This window comes from Oncorhynchus gorbuscha, linkage group LG24 (genome assembly GCF_021184085.1).
Source record: "Oncorhynchus gorbuscha isolate QuinsamMale2020 ecotype Even-year linkage group LG24, OgorEven_v1.0, whole genome shotgun sequence".
Lineage (NCBI taxonomy): Eukaryota > Metazoa > Chordata > Actinopteri > Salmoniformes > Salmonidae > Oncorhynchus > Oncorhynchus gorbuscha.
In genome coordinates, this window is record NC_060196.1 from 29,441,058 (window position 1) to 29,458,719 (window position 17,662).

Genomic DNA, 17,662 nt, shown 5'->3' on the forward strand with positions numbered 1-17,662 from the left:
TATTACTCTGAGCATGGTGTGTCAGAGGATGCTTCAGGCTGCTCTTGTGGAAGAAGTGTTCACCACAGATGGAGCAGGTGAGTGGTTGCTTCCCCATATGAGAGTATCTGACGGGGAAAAAGAGACACTTTGAAATATGAAGATAATATTTCAAGCGAAAAGCACCTACGCTATATTTACAAAAGTATGTGGACACCCCTTCAAATAAGTGGATTCGGCTGTTTCAACCACACCTGTTGCTGACAGGTGTATAATATTGAGCACACAGCCATGCAATCTCAATAGACAACCATTGGCAGTAGAATAGCCTTACTGAAGAGCTCAGTGACTTTCAACATGGCACCTTCATAGGATGCAACCTTTCCAACAAGTCAGTACGTTCAATTTCTCCCATGTTAGAGCTGCCTCGGTTAACTGTAAGTGCTGTTATTGTGAAGTGGAAAGGTCTAGGAGCAAGGTGGTAGGCACACAAGCTCACAGAACGGGACAGCCAACTACTGAAGCGCATAGCGTGTAAAAACCATCTGTCTTCGGTTGCAACACTCACTACCGAGTTCCAAACTGCCTCTGGATGCAACGTCAGCACAAGAGCTGTTCTTCCGGAGCTTTACGAAATGGGTTTCCATGGCCGAGCATTCACACACAAGCCTAAGGTCACCATGAGCAATACCAAGCATCGACTGGATTGGTGTAAATCTCACAGCCATTGGACTCTGGAGCAGTGGAAATGCGTTCTCTGGAGTGATGAATCACGCTTCACCATCTGGCAGTCTGACGGACAAATCTAGGCTTGGCGGATGCCAGGAGAATGCTACCTGCCCGAATGCATAGTGACAACTAAGGTTTTGTGGAGGAGGAAAAATTGTCTGGGGCTGTTTTTCATGGTTCTGTGCTAGGCCTCTTAGTTCCAGTGAGGTGAAATCGACAGCATACAATGACATTCTAAACGATTCTGTGCTTCCAACTTTTTGGCAACAGTTTAGGGAAGGCCCCTTTCCTGTTCCAGCATGACAATGCCCCCATGCACAAAGTGAGGTCCATACAGAAAAGGTTTGTCAAGATCAGTGTGGAAGAACTTGACTGGCCTGCACAGAGCCCTGACCAACCCCATCAAACACCTTTGGGATGAATTGGGACGCCGACTGTGAGCCAGCCTTAATCGCCCAACATCAGTGCCCGACCTCACTAATGCTAGTGGCTGAATGGAAGCAAGTCTCCGCAGCAATGTTCCAACATCTAGTGGAAGCCTTACCAGAAGAATTGTGGCTGTTGTAGCAGAAAAGGGGAGACCAATTACAGCAGGTGTCCACACTTTTGATCATGTTGTGTATTTCCAATTCAACATAATGCCAGGAGTCTTTCCTTACCACATGACCAGACCAGGAAATACTACCGACACTAATCATGGTCCTATATGCAATTCACAATAAGCCAGCATGTGTTTGCAATCCCAAGGGTCCCAGCTACAACATGAATGGTTGTTTTGTTAGATAAAATCCTTCTTTATATCCAAAAAAAGTCTGTTTAGTTGGCGCCACCGATTTCAGTAATCCACTCGTTCAACATGCAGACAAAGGAGTCAGAAAAGCTACCGCTAAACTTTGTCAATCAAGTCAATCTACATTTCTATTTAATCCTCAAGTATCCTAAAATGTAAATCAACTATAATATTTTATACGGAAAGAAGTATGTTCAATAGAAAAGTAAAATGAGTAAGCGCTTGTCCCCTTCATTGTGCGCCAACAGACTGAGTTTGCTTTGGGCACGTCAGCCAGGCGGGAAATTCAGGAAAATAGACCCTAGCTCTATTAAAGCTTCGCTCCACAGGTCATGACTCTGTTGACTAACGCAACAGACATGACACGTATAAATGAAATGATATGAAATGTTATTCATCACGTGCCGAATACAACAGGTTACCGTGAAAAGCTTAACCAACAACGCAGTTTTAAGAAAATAGAGTGAAGAAAATATTAACTCAGTAAACTAAAGTAAAAAAAAAATATATATATATATATATTAACATGGTACCGAGTCAATGTGCGGGAGTACAAGTTAGTCAAGGTCATTTGTACATGTAGGTCGGGGTCGGTAGGGGTGCCAATGCAAATAGTCTGGGTGGTCATTTGATTAATTGGTCAGGAGTCTTATGGCTTGGGGTTAGAAGCTGTTAAGGAGCCTTTTGGACGTAGACTTGGCGCTCCGGGTCCCGCTCGCCGTGCGGTAGCAGAGAAAACAGACTATGATTTAACTCATTAGACTTGGAGTCTTTGAAAAATGGCTGGGTCTTCCTCTGACACTGCCTCGAATATATACAGTACAGTGCTGTGTAATTAAAGCGGGGTTGTTGTCTGTGTGTGTTTGTGGTAAACTGTTTTAGTGGATGATGAGGCAGTCTAATTTGGGATTTGGTATTTCATTAGGATCCCCATCAGCTGTTGTGAAAGCAGCAGCTACTCTTCCTGGGGTCCAACACACACAACATGAAACATGACATAATACAGAACATGAATAGACAACAACAGCTCAAGGACAGGACTACATAGGTTTGAAAATGGCACACGTAGCCTACACATCAACACATACACACAAAATGTCTAGGTCAAATGGTGGAGAGGCATTGTGAGGTGTTTCTTCATCTGTTTTTTGAAACCAGGTTTGCTCTTCAAGTGAGCAATATGAGAGGGAAGGGAGCTCCATGCAACAACGGCTCTATATAACACGGTCCGCTTTCTTGAGGTACATAACACCAAGTCTCCACAACAGCCCATACGTTCATTACCAGATTCAGCTCAGTCCTATAACTTAGGGAATGATTTGTACCAAATACAATGCTCTTAGTTTTAGAGATCATCAGGACCAGTTAATTACTGGGCACTCATTCCAAAACAGACTGCAACTCTTTGTTGAGGGACATCATTAGCTATTAGCTAGTCGCTGCAGCGCAATCAGAAACCTTCTCAATGAAAGTCAAGGAGTCGCGGCGCAGTGTCATTCCTTCCACCTCCCTACACAGTAACTCTTGAGTGAGAGGTCGGTTGGGGGTTATTTCTGCTCGGGCAGAGCTGTGGGCAGGCCCTGGCACTGTGCTGGGACTGTGTTCAATAGGCACCAAATAGAAGAAAACCGGCTGAAACGGAAACAAGAACGGCTTGTATTTGTTTTCCGTTTCAAAAAAAAAAAAAAGTTTTGCTACCCTGTGCCATAATGAATACACCCCTGGTGTCTATGATGGGTGGGGAAGAGCAAAGGAGAAACCCCCGGCCTTCAGCCATGTTGCTAAGGGGCTAGTCACGTAATGGTAGGTCCGTGTGTGTGTGCGCGGCTGTCTTGTGTAGCCATGTGATGGCGCGTCCACCAGACTGGTCTCTCAATGTGATTACACTGTCAAATCATATCCGCGGGCAAGATAAGTCAAAGAATGGCATTGGAGTACACCTATCACTACTGAAATACGTTTGACCACAGGCAAGGAACTGTGCATCGACTTATAATCTATTCCTTTTGCTTGTCGTATTAGACTGGAATTTGTCCATGATGGTGGGGGAAGTAATGTTGCATAACCATGGAGTCATACGTCTAGTAATAATGAGAGTATAACTTGTAGAATTCCCTCATCGACTGAACACTTTCCCATTTCGTCGTTGCATATGCCACCTCGTATCTCAGGGCACATGAATTCCTACAGAACGTTGTCAAAGGTACAGTCTGATGGTTCTGTCTGTATGATGAACACAGGCCTTGCCTTTGTGTTCAAATGTATCGCACGACCACTGGGAAGGATATATGTAATTATGCTCTTGTGCTCTCCATGATAACACCTTCTTAATTGCCTCAAAGTGGTAGAGTATTGTACTGGTCTGAATGAAGAGCAATCGTTAATCAACCTAGTTTTGTGCCGTGTTACAATGGAATTACCAGTTGTTGTTTTTTTTTTTAACACCCCAACTAAGAGGCCACATCTCAGCTGGCAGAGAGAGGGGTATAATTGCCCTTAAGAGGTACATATAGTTGACATGCATTGAACTGAATTCAGGCCAAATTGAATTGAATTGATGGCCAGACATACCTGTGAACAGGCACCTGGGAGGACAATCGGAAGCAGCGTGGACATCGGAAGCATTGCGGCTGTCACGTTCTGACCGTTATTTCCTGTGTTTTGTATTTAGTTAGTATGGTCAGGGCGTGAGTTGGGTGGGCAGTCTATGTTTGTTTTTCTAGGTTTTGGGTATCTCTATGTTTCGGCCTAGTATGGTTCTCAATCAGAGGCAGGTGTCATTAGTTGTCTCTGATTGAGAATCATACTTAGGTAGCCTGGGTTTCACTGTGTGTTTGTGGGTGATTGTTCCTGTCTCTGTGTTTGCACCAGATAGGACTGTTTTGAGTTTTCACATTTCTTGTTTTTGTTAGTTTGTTCATGTGAAGTGATTTATTAAAGCATGAATCAAAACAACCACGCTGCGCTTTGGTCCGCCTCTCGTTCAGATGAAGAAAACCATTACAGCGGCATTTGTATCGAAAATTGTTTGGGTACTTTGGGTTCTTTGGGTCTCCATCATTGACCACACTGTGCCCCTTCTCAGTGGCAGCGCAGGCAGTGGCAGCGCAGGTAGGTAGGTGTCCGGCTTGCGGGCGCTGTGGGTGATACAGTGGAGCGTCGACAATCTGTTCCAAGCGAACATCTTGGGGCAGAGGTCACACTTAAAGGGCTTGAGGTCAGTGTGGGCCTGGATGTTGGTGCGCAAGCGGCAGCTTAGGGAAGTGGAAGGGTTGGGGAGGATGGAGGTAGTTATGGTGGTGAGGGGTGGATGGGTTGGGGTCTCTTCTCTGCCACTCACCACAGTTGAAAGAATTACGGAAGTCAATAAACTCATCCACATAGATAAGTAGGCACAAAACGTGAGAACCTTTTTAAAAAAGAGGTGCCACAAGAAATTAACCAATGAAAACACAGATTTGCGTTTCCGTTTCAAAATGTTTTGCTACATTGTACTCGATGTACAATGCAGCTCTCCATGCTCCTTTAGGAAGCCTAAAGGAGTACCTACCTACCTACTACCTACCTAGTACCTAGCTACCTAGTACCTACCTAGTACCTACCTACCTAGTACCTACCTACCTAGTACCTACCTAGTACCTACCTACCTAGTACCTACCTAGTACCTACCTACCTAGTACCTACCTAGTACCTACCTACCTAGTACCTACCTACCTAGTACCTACCTAGTACCTACCTAGTACCTACCTACCTAGTACCTACCTAGTACCTACCTACCTAGTACCTACCTAGTACCTACCTAGTACCTACCTAGTACCTACCTACCTAGTACCTACCCAGTACCTACCTAGTACCTACCTAGTACCTACCTACCACCTACCTAGTACCTACCTAGTACCTACCTAGTACCTACCTACCTAGTACCTACCTAGTACCTACCTAGGTGCCTACCTAGGTACCTACCTACCTAGTACCTACCTAGTACCTGCCTAGTGCCTACCTAGTACCTACCTACCTACCTGGTACCTACCTACCTAGTACCTGCCTAGTACCTACCTAGTACCTACCTACCTGGTACCTACCTACCTAGTACCTACCTAGTACCTACCCAGTACCTATCTACCTAGTACCTACCTACCTAGTACCTACCTAGTACCTACCTACCTAATACCTACCTACCTAGTACCTACCTAGTACATACCTAGTACCTACCTAGTACCTACCTACCTAGTACCTACCTAGTACCTACCTACCTACCTAGTACCTACCTAGTACCTACCTAGTACCTACCTACCTAGTACCTACCTAGTACCTACCTACCTAGTACCTACCTAGTACCTACCTAGTACCTACCTACCTAGTACCTACCTAGTACCTACCTACCTAGTACCTACCTACCTAGTACCTACCTAGTACCTACCTACCTAGTAACTACCTAGTACCTACCTAGTACCTATCTACCTAGTACCTACCTACCTAGTACCTACCTAGTACCTACCTACCTAGTACCTACCTAGTACCTACCTAGTACCTACCTAGTACCTACCTACCTAGTACCTACCTAGTACCTACCTAGTACCTACCTACCTAGTACCTACCTACCTAGTACCTACCTAGTACCTACCTACCTAGTACCTACCTACCTACCTAGTACCTACCTACCTAGTACCTACCTACCTAGTACCTACCTAGTACCTACCTAGTACCTACCTAGTACCTACCGTTGTTGTTTTTCCACTGGAACAGAGGCCTAGGTATATTGCGGTCCACATGATGTGTGGAGCCCTCTGAGTCCCCTTCCCCTCTGTCTCGGTGGTAGAGGTACTTGGTAGTGTTCATACATTTTTGTCCACACACGTCACAGTAATGTAGCGCCCCCGCCAAGCCGTGGATAGCATTGAGACTGAATTAGAATCAAAAACAGCATTCCTTCCTCAACACTCCCATGTTGACAAACCCTGCTGCCTGTAGTTCCAATCCAACTGATTCCTCCTCGAGCCAGACCTCCTTCTGCACGGCCTGTAACTTCAGCACTGATTTGGCGCTGAAGCTGCATCCGAAAGGCCATCCACGGCTTGGCGGAGGAGCTACATCACTGTGACGTGTGTAGAGAGAGCTTTATGAACACTATCAAGTACCTATACCACCGCAGGCAGCACTGAGACAGAGGGGAAGGGGTCTCAGAGGGCTCCACACACCGGGTGGACAGCAATATAACTAAGCCTCGGTTCCAGTTGAAAAGCAACAGCGGTAGGCTTCCTAAAGAAACTGCGTTCAGTAGAGTACAACGTAGCAAACCATTTTGAAACGGAAAATGCTAATCTTTGTTCTGATTGGATCATTTCCTGGGGCACCCCTTCCGTTTCAAAAAGTGTTCTTGGGTTTTGTGCCTACCTACTTATGTGGATAAGTTCATTATTTTACACAATTGACTTCCATAATTCTTTCAGCTGGGATGAGTGGCAGAGAAGACCCTTCCCCCTCCACCACTACACTCCAGTGAAGGTATATTTGGTTTGTGTTTCCACCGAAAGCAACTTCAAGTGTTTATTTTATTACTCTACTGTATGTCTGTGGTGATGTCCTAGAGTTCCAGAGTGACACTTCAATTTCAAAATGCACCATCCAAGCACCAACATAGACCCCAGAAGAGAACCTTCACAATGAACCCAAACTTGCCTTACCTGCACAACCTCGTGGAGAAGAGAGTGACTGGGCGTCCGACTAACTCCGGACTCTATCTTGGATCTTCTCTGTTTAAGTTCAACAGCCCCCAGAGCCAGGACAAGACCCGGACCCAAACTCTCCTCCGCTAACAGTGTATCGAATGTGAGACCCTGGAGTTTCCTTTGTGTTCGCTTAATGGGTGTTTTGATGCTACGGAGGCGTTTGAGCGCTTATCATGAGTGCAAACCTGTCGCTAGCTGATTAGTCTGTTGCTAAGGATAATAGGTAGCTAGGGGCTCGTTTTCATAGCAACACAATGCTCAGGGTGTGTCACGCACCACAGTCCTCAAGGGCTGCCGGGTCTACTTTTTCCTTTTTCTCCCACAGACACTTACATGGTTGATTCATGTCAGTGACTAGAGATTACATACATCTGGGTCTGCATCTCAAATGACACCCTAGGGCCCTGGTCAAAAATAGTACACTATAAAGGAAATATGGTGCCAATTGGGACACATGCAAGGTCTAAAATCTGATGAAAGCAGGCGAGGATGATACCAACACTTTTTCCTTGTAAAGAGTTCTTGGTCATCACGATATCTGACCATGCTAGAAAGGACGGATTTATCGAACAAATCCAATTTGAACCACTTTCCATGATTTTAACCCTTAAACTAGTTAGGGATAAGCGGGACGCAAATGTCTCAACTGGCCACTAGACAGGGAAAATGCAGAGCGCCAGATTCAAATAAAATACTATAAAATTCAAACTTTCATGAAATCACACATGTAAGATACTCAATTAAAGCTACACTCGTTGTGAATCCAGCCAACGTCAGATTTTTCAAATGCTTTTCGGCGAAAGCATAAGAAGCTATTATCTGATGATAGCACCAGCAGTAAACAAAGAGGTTAGCATATTTCAACCCTGCAGGCGCTACACAAAACGCTGAAATAAAACATAAAACATGCATTACCTTCGACGAGCTTCTTTTGTTGGCACTCCAATATGTCCCATAAACATCACAATTGGTCCTTTTGTTCGATTAATTCCGTCCATATATATCCAAAATGTCCATTTATAAAGCGTGTTTGATCCAGAAAAAAACACCTTACAAAACATGCAACGTCACTACAAAATATTTCAAAAGTTGCCGATAAACTTTGCCATAAAATTTTTCAAACTACTTTTGTAATACAACTTAATCGATCAAATTGTAGACGGGTCTTTCTGTGTTCAATACAGGAATGAAAACAAACCAACACCACTTTTCACGTCTTGCGCAACTCTCAACAGTTGGCCTACTTCTTCATTGCACAAAGGAATAATATCAACCAAATTCCAAAGACATTCAGTGGAACTTAAAACAGGTTCCTAAGAAATATATATATTATTTTTACCTTTATTTAACTTGGTAGGCAAGTCAGTTAAGAACAAATTCTTATTTTCAATAACAGAACAGTGGGTTAACTGCCTGTTCAGGGGCAGAACGACAGATTTGTACCTTGTCAGCGCTGGGGTTTGAACTTGCAACCTTCCGGTACTAGTCCAACATTCTAACCACTAGGCTACCCTGCCGCCCCAATATACCCTGGCAATGACAAAAAATAATAATTCTGAACAGTTAGTCCTTGGGGTTTTGCCTACTACATAAGTTATGTTATACTCACAGACATGATTCAAACAGTTTTAGAAACGTCAGAGTGTTTTCTATCCAAATCTATGAATAATATGCATATCTTATATTCCTGGCATGAAGTAGCAGGAAGTTGAAATTGGGCACGCTATTTATCCAAAAGGGAAATTCTGCCCCCTAGCCCCAAGAGGGTCTATTCCTAATCCTACACAAAGAACAAATAGCTCGTTCGTAATCTTGATCATAAAGTATGTCGATGTTGCCGTTTTGGTCCTTTCAAACATGGCCATCGAGTGACATCTCCTTTGGGTTCAGTACCTCAGCCTGTGGTGTAGGAGGCGCTACAGGGACAGTCTCCTGTGTGTTGACAGGTTGGCAGATGAGCTGATAGGAGATTACCACCTCCAGAGAGTTTAATATCGGGCAGCAGGTGGAGAACAAGTAGAGGGAGGAGTGGTCCATACCTACGTCTGAGAGGAATGCACACATTATACACACAAACACTCAAAAGACTGCAACTCAATTAAAACACACACACACACAAAGACAGAGGCAGACAGACACACAGACACACAATTAAATTGGCTCACATACAGCTGTCAACCTTCTACCTCCCTATCACAGTGAATGCTTAGTGATGGATAATGCTGGTAAGCTGACATACTGAGGTTGGCTGCACATTAGCTGTTTCCCTTTAGGGGGTCAGTGGGTGTGAAACAGTCCGTGTGAATTTCTCTATCTTTTGTCTCCTACTCCCTGCTCCCTCCTTGGATTCTCTGTGTGAGTTTTCTGAGGGTAAAACAGATGGCAGTTCGCTAACTGTTTGGCTAGGGACCCGCTCTGCCTGTGCCTCCGTATACACACACACACACACACACAATCGCACACAATCACACACAGTCTCACAATACACAGACTATAACCCTAACAGCAGAGTAGATCACACAGACACATGCTGCACCATTTGGTTTCCGTTGGAGTGTGTGTGTGTGTGTGTGTGTGTGTGTGTGTGTGTGTGTGTGTGTGTGTGTGTGTGTGTGTGTGTGTGTGTGTGTGTGTGTGTGTGTGTGTGTGTGTGTGTGTGTGTGTGTGTGTGTGTGTGTGTGTGTGTGTGTGTGTGTGTGTGTGTGTGTGTGTGTGTGAGCGTCTGCACGTGTCTGGTACCATTAATAACAATTCCACTTTGTGCCCTTGATAGGACTCGGGAATCTTGGAGCTAAATGTGTTTTAAACGCTGTGGAACAGAGGTCATTTCCTGTTCCCATGTAACAGGCGAGTGCAATACCAGCCACAACTCCAATGGGAGTTGAGATTGATATGTTTCCCAGCTCAAAATGCTTTGCCTGTGTTGACTGACAATGTCATCTTAACCTCGGAGCTCCGTGTTGCTCTCAGGGGTTCACCGTTTAACAAAGTGGACATCGACGACACATCTAAAAGCCTAAATTCAATGCCAATATTTGATCACCTCGGTTGGGCGAATTTTAATATGTCTGGCAGTGTGAGAGAAAAGCATGTCTGTCAACAATGTTTCATCTATTTACTCATTGATTACTAATCACTCACTACATTAATCTTACATTCCTCTTCCAGTCAAAAGTGCTGCCCGTGAGTGAACTTGTTTGTGAACGGAGGGGGTGGGTCTTGTTGAATATAAGCCTTTTCTTTGATTTTGCATCTTGGCAAAAATGTGTTTGTAGTTCGTAGAAGGTTATATAAAACTACAGAGAAAGGTTGAAATATTGTAGACAGCTGTGCCATCACACCTGTGCTGACAGAGTTACAGAATGACAAGCAGTTGGCACCATTGCTGACAGCAGCCTTCAGCGTGCAAAGCCAATACTGATGGATTGTGCAACGAGGCCCCTAGGCTTGTAATGTGCAAACGGTGAGGAATTTCCGAGGAGATGAAACCAGTTTGTTTTTAATCCTCTAAAAGCTTTGGCACTCGAGCTTGCTTGTCCTCTCTAACACTGTACTTGAGGGCAGATCTTCTTTTACTGATATTTATTTTTATATTTTTGGGGGGGAAACATTAGCAGCAAAACACATGCTCAGGTTGTAACCAGGCAAAAACATCTTTACATACTGAGTGGAGAAACACTGAACTGGCCTGCAGGACTGAAGGTGTCCGAAAGTAATTGGGGGAAAAACGAGTACATAGGGCAAGGTTCCCCTACTGGCGGCCCATTTTATTTGGCCCCCCAAGTTTTCTGAGCAAATATATATATATATATATATATATATATATATATATATATATATACCTCCGTTCAAAACTTTGGGGTCACTTAGAACATCAAATTGATTAGAAATACAGTGTAGACATTGTTACTGTTGTAAATGACTATTGTAGCTGGAAACGGTTGATTTTCTTTAATAGAATATCTACATAGGTGTACAGAGGCCCATTATCAGCAACCATCACTCCTGTGTTCCAATGGCACGTTGTGTTAGATAATCAAAGTTTATCATTTTAAAAGGCTAATTGATCTTTAGAAAACACTTTTGCAATTATGTTAGCACAGCTGAAAAATGTTGTCCTGATTAAAGAAGAAATAAAACGGGCCTTCTTTAGGCTAGTTGAGTATCTGGAGCATCAGCATTTGTGGGTTTGATTACAGGCTCAAAATGGCCAGAAACAAATAACTTTCTTCTGAAACTCGTCAGTCTATTCTTGTTCTGAGAAATGAAGGCTATTCCATGCGAGAAATTGCCAAGAAACGAAAGATCTCGTACAACGCTGTGTACTAATCCCTTCACAGAACAGCTCAAACTTGGGAGGCACAACTGAGCAAGAGTGCAAATACGTACATTAGAGTGTCTAGTTTGAGAAACAGACGCCTCACAAGTCCTCAACTGACAACTTCATTAAATAGTACCCACAAAACACCAGTTGCAACGTCAACAGTGAAGAGGCTACTCCTGGATGCTGGCCTTCTAGGCAGAGCTGCAAAGAAAAAGCTATATATCTGTCCATTTTGCAAATATTAATATTTTCTTTTTATTGAGATTCTTCAAAGTAGCCACCCTTTGCCTTGATGACAGCTTTGCACACTCTTAGCATTCTCTCAACCAGCTTCACGAGGTAGTCACCTGGAATGCATTTCAATTAACAGATGTGCCATCTTAAAGTTCCTTTGTGGAATTTCTTTCCTTAATGTGTTTGAGCCAATCAGTTGTGTTGTGACGAGGTAAGGGTGGTATACAGAAGATAGCCCTATTTGGTAAAAGACCAAGTCCATATTATGGTGAGAACAGCTCAAATAAGCAAAGAGAAACGACAGCCCATCATTACTTTAAGACATGAAGGTTAGTCAATGCGGAAAATTTCATGAACTGAAAGTTTCTTCAAGTGCAGTCGCTATGATGAAACTGGCTACCGGTCAAAAGTTTTAGAACACCTACTCATCCAATCATTGATTGGATTTATATAGCACTATTCTACCAACTGAGGTACTCAAAGTGCTTTACATAGTCGGGGGAAACTCACCTTATCCACCATCATTGTGTAGCACCCACCTCAGTGATGCACGGCGGCCATTTTTGTGCCAGAACTCTCACCACACATCAGCTATCAGTTGGAGGGGTGAGGAGGGATATATGTCCATTAGGAATGAGGGGGATGATTAGGTGGCCAGGTTGGGAATTTAGCCATGACACCAGGATGAACACCCCTACTCTCACAATAAGCACCATGGGATTTTGAATGACCACAGAGAGTCAGGACACCTGTTTTAGCGTCCCATCCGAAAGACCGCGCCCTACACAGGACAATGTTCCCAAATGTAATCAAGGTTTGAAAATTATGTTTTAGTCAAATACTATCTCTCTTTAGGCTTCTTGCGGCCAACATGCTAAATATATATCTAAAAATATAGTGTATTATAATGTTCCGGAAACCAGACCATCCGCTCCAAAAAATAATTGGCCAGCGGCTGAATCTAGTTGATGATCCGTGCTGTAGGGCCTTCTTGTATGGTGTTACTGTGTGTATGACAAAGTTCTAGGCAAAGCGTGTTACAAAATTATAGACCATCTCTGGCCTAGGTTTATTCAAACCTTAATCTTCCTTGATTTTCTTCTGTTTGTCTGTAGGCTTATTTGGCAATTCAGGCCCAAGCTATGAATGAGTAGTCTATAAGATGCAATGAACAAATAAACAGCACTATATTACACAGGCCTAAACATTTCAGTGCATTTCACGGTACATATTTGTCTCTTGTAAAATCAGGGGCCGAACCTTTCTATAAACATTCTCATAAATAAATTCACTGTGATATCCATCCAAGCCTAACAAGTGACACTCTTCAATATAGCACCGGGATTTATTCATCCATTTTAACCTTATGCAATGTCGCCCCCTGGTGTGCTAGATACAACCTCACAACTTGTGGAAAGATGAGCTTGGAAAGAAATAGTCGAGGGCCTAAGTGTAGATCGACATTTACGTTCAAATGTTATTTTGTGCAGATGGTTACCCCAGGTTTTGTTAGAGATATTGACACAATTTGTCTTACAAAAGGTCTAGTTGGCAGATTGAACATGTCCTTTTGGAGCACACAGATGGACGCACATGTTCTCAGTGAACAAGTTCTCATTTACAACTGCGACCTGGCCAAGATAAAGCACAGCAGTGTGAACAGACAACACAGAGTTACACATGGAGTAAACAATTAACAAGTCAATAACACAGTAGAAAAAAAGAGAGTCTATATATACATTGTGTGTAAAAAGGCATGAGGAGGTAGGCGAATAATTACAATTTTGCAGATTAACACTGGAGTGATAAATGATCAGATGGTCATGTACAGGTAGAGATACTGGTGTGCAAAAGAGCAGAAAAGTAAATAAATATAAACAGTATGGGGATGAGGTAGGTAAATTGGGTGGGCTATTTACCAATAGACTATGTACAGCTGCAGCGATCGGTTAGCAGCTCAGATAGCAGATGTTTGAAGTTGGTGAAGGAGATAAAAGTCTCCAACTTCAGCGATTTTTGCAATTCCTTCCAGTCACAGGCAGCAGAGAACTGGAACGAAAGGCGGCCGAATGAGGTGTTGGCTTTAGGGATGATCAGTGAGATACACCTGCTGGAGCGCGTAACCAAAAAGGTTGCAAGATTGAATCCCCGAGCTGACAAGGTAAAGATCTGCCGCTCTGCCCCAGAAAAAGGCAGTTAACCCACTGTTCCTAGGCTACAATTGAAATAAGAATTCTTAACTGACTTGTGTAGTTAAATAAACAAATTCTACCTGAACAGCATCCGATCCTCCAAATCCATGCAGGGGTAAAAGTCCTCTGTCTGATCACCTCTTGCAAAAAAACGACACTCTTCAGAGGTGTGGACGGATGCAAGTTTTGCTCCGAATTGCTCACAGTCCCGCTAGAGACAAAGAGGACAGGATATAATATCACATATATATTTTATCATGGAAGTTGTTTCAGCTATGGATTTTGTGGCCTTGTCACATGGATTTTTTAAAGTTTATATTTTACCTTCATTTAACTAGGCAAGTCAGTTAAAAGTGTGGAACTGCAACACTGTGATTGGTGATGCCTGGTGTATGTCTATATGATCAGTCTGATATAGCTAAGCCAAAACATTTCAAGGGTGCATCAGGTTAAAATGCACCTCATTATTCATCCACATCCTCCCGGAAGGGACAGACATAAAACACAGTGCCCCGTATTAGACCCAGCTAGGGGTGGGGGAGAGAGAGAGATCCTGCTGATCCTCTCCACCTTCTCTGTGATGAGGCAAGAGATGATCAGAACAAATTCATTGAAAGAACAAACTCATTGAAGCCTAACATTACCAATGCACAAGCACTGTGTTGAGCAAGTTGAGAAATCGGATTTCTTCATGCACCAGGTTTCACCCATCACGGTGTTGTAGTTCCGCACTCCGAAAAGCCATCACAAGTTGCTTATTCATTGAAGACGATGTAACAAAATTGAGCACTTACCAGCAGGTGGGCTCTGTTCCATGTTTGTATCCTCTCGGAAAAGAGATGTAACTACTATGAAGAAATGTCATTTTCCCAGTATATAATGTGAGCTGTATCATTTTAGATGTCATACGAGGATGAGGTGTTTTCTTGGTTTGCTGTGTGAGTTACCTGCTGCACCGCTCAGAGCAAACACACCACAGTGAACCAGGGAAAGGATCAACATTGCCATAGTGATAATGGGATCCTGAAAATAAGACATATACAATCAGTAACAAACGAGACATCTACCTCAATTGATTAATAGATGTTTTGGGCTGTTGGTGATTCGCTGATGATTCCCTCGGGGAAAAAAAAGCAGAGGAGCACTTTCATACTGTTGGCTCACATGGCCACAAGGAAACCGATTTCCCATAAGTTCCATATCAGTTGAACACAGTACAAAGTATCATGTTTGTGAGAGTTAAATGCGATCGTCTGATAGGCCTGGATTGGATTGAACTGTTTATTGGGGCAGAGATTCTGATTGGGCTGATTAAAGAGATGCCCTCTGCTCCGGCACAGGCAACAAACACAAAAAAAACATGTAGAAAACCCATACATTTCGATTATGTATTTCAAAACATAGGTTAATGTTAGATGACTGCAAACAAAAATTAAAAATTAAAACATGGTACTGGTTCTTTGGTGTTTGGTTCATTACCATGTTGATTTGACAGTGACACCGTTTATGAAGGGAACTACATCATGCCACTAATATACTGCTGGTATAATGGCACACTGCAATAGGCTTACCGTAAAATACTATATGACTTTTACGGCAGGAATAGGTTTAAGAACTCATGGGAGAAAATGAATTAAACGTGTACAATTAAATGTTTCAGATCAACAAATCATCTTCAAATGAAAATATGTGACTGAAAATGAATGTTAATGATTGTAAAAGGAGACTATTCAAGGGGCTGTTGTGATAGGAAAAACAATATGCAGATGGGCCCGTTACAGACTCGAAGGGTAATTGTCCCCTGACTGTGACCCAGTCTATCTAGGTCTGCAGACTGTCTGACAACTTCCTCGCCAGTGTCTGTGGCAGATTAAGAGTATGCAGATTGTCCTGCAGCAGCAGGTGCCTTGAGGTCGGGAAGGGCCCCAGGCTAAAATAAAGAATATAAAACATTTTATATGATGTGCCAATGGATACTGAAGCAGGCATTTGCTTTCTGCCTACTTCTGGCAGGATTATCAACCAACGCTTTTGAAGCTACACATTTTTTCGTGCAGGAGGTGACATTTCATCATTTAAAGTGACAGTCCCGAGTGAATGACATGTTTTAATCATATTTCAAAGTGGTATATTGTGGTAGACACAAATGAAAAAAGTAAAAATAAAATAATTGATATACAGATATCAGATTAGTGTTTTAGCCCGAGTGGAGCTGTTGGATGCAACGTACAGAAAGCTTGACCCATAGAGGCTGTATGTAAATACCAATAAAACAAATCATGATCCATTTACTGTATCCCATGTCTTTGCAGTGATGCAGCTTGATCCGTATTTGGACCAGCCTACTGGGCATAGCTCCTTGCACTCCGCCCCCCTCCTCCACATCCCCCTACCTCCTCAGTCACATCCTCCTCTCTCCACTTATTCTCTGGGAGGACGGGGACGGAAACAGGTTGCTGTAGCAATGTTAACATGTTTGTTTACAGACCACTGTCCATGTACAAATCTACCTCGAGTCTACCATTATGTGGAATGTACAATTCAAGTTTTTTTTTGTCCTGGGCGAGTGACCGCCTAAAAACTGAAAATGTTAATTCAACAAAAATAAGAGATTTTTAAAAAAAAACACTTACCAAGAGGCAACATTTGCTCAGCAACCGTTATCTTCTTATGGGGCACTGCAGTGAAAGATAAGGGAGCACATTTTATTTCTCTTAGAAATGTATATTTCTTTACACGTCTACTCCTTTCACAGACACACGTAACTTTGAAAAAGTGTTCCAGAAGGGAGGCGAGTCTACAGTGGTACAAACTTACCAAGAGTTGGGTTTTGTTCAAAAGGTGTTTGCCTCGTCACCCAGATCCTCTGTAAAAACAGAAAACAGAGACATAACCAGTAAGGAGTGAACCTGTTCAATATCGGGAGGAACCTGTTCAATATCATTATCCAGAAAGGGTTCTGTAAAAGGAGAGGTATTGAATTAATATAATGGACCAAAACAATTCTCAAGGACGGTCACCCAATTTAGACATCTATGCATTCATTTTTAAGTGGGGGCCTCCCAAGTGGTGCAGCGGTCTAAGGCACTACATCGCAGTGCTTGAGGCATCACTACAGACCCGGGCTGTGTGATCGAGAGACCCATGAGGCAGCACACGGCCCAGTGCTGTCCGGGTTAGGGGAGGGTTTGGCCGGCCGCGATTTCCTTGTCCCATCACGCTCTAGCGACTCCTTGTGGCGGGCCGGGTGCCTGCAAGCTGACTTCGGTCGCCAGCTGGACTGTGTTTCCTCCGACACATTGGTGCGGCTGGCTTCCGGGTTAAGTGAGCAGTGTGTCAAGACACAGTCCAGCTTGGTAGGGTCGTGTTTAGGAGGACGCATGGCTCTCAGCCATCGCCTCTCCTGAGTCTGAAGGGGAGTTGCAGATATGGGACAAGACTAGCTACCAATTGGATAACACGAAATTGGGGCGGGGGGTTAAAAGTTTTTATTTGTAATTATGGTACCTTGATGTGAACTAGTTGTTAATATTGATGTTTTTGTTTTTGCACCATAGGTTTATTGGTGTACTTAATGATTGTAGCTACAACGTGACCCCCTTGACAAAGATCAAAACAAGCACTGTATCTTTAGGTCAGGTGACAGGATTCCTGAAAACAACCACACATACGCATCCATAAACTA

At 43.3% G+C, this 17,662-nt stretch overlaps 1 protein-coding gene across 1 annotated transcript in view; it reads right to left on the minus strand.

Annotated features, from left to right (window-relative positions):
* The window catches only part of LOC124012537 (glutamate receptor ionotropic, kainate 5-like), a 151,509-nt gene extending 136,400 nt beyond the window's left edge, over positions 1-15,109 (minus strand). The window contains exons 1-2 of the mRNA XM_046326277.1: positions 14,772-15,109; positions 14,058-14,188 (exon numbers count right to left, since the gene is read on the minus strand). The gene's annotated coding sequence lies outside the window, so the exon portion shown is untranslated. The remainder of the gene's footprint in view (positions 1-14,057; positions 14,189-14,771) is intronic.
* Positions 15,110-17,662: the final 2,553 nt, after the last annotated feature.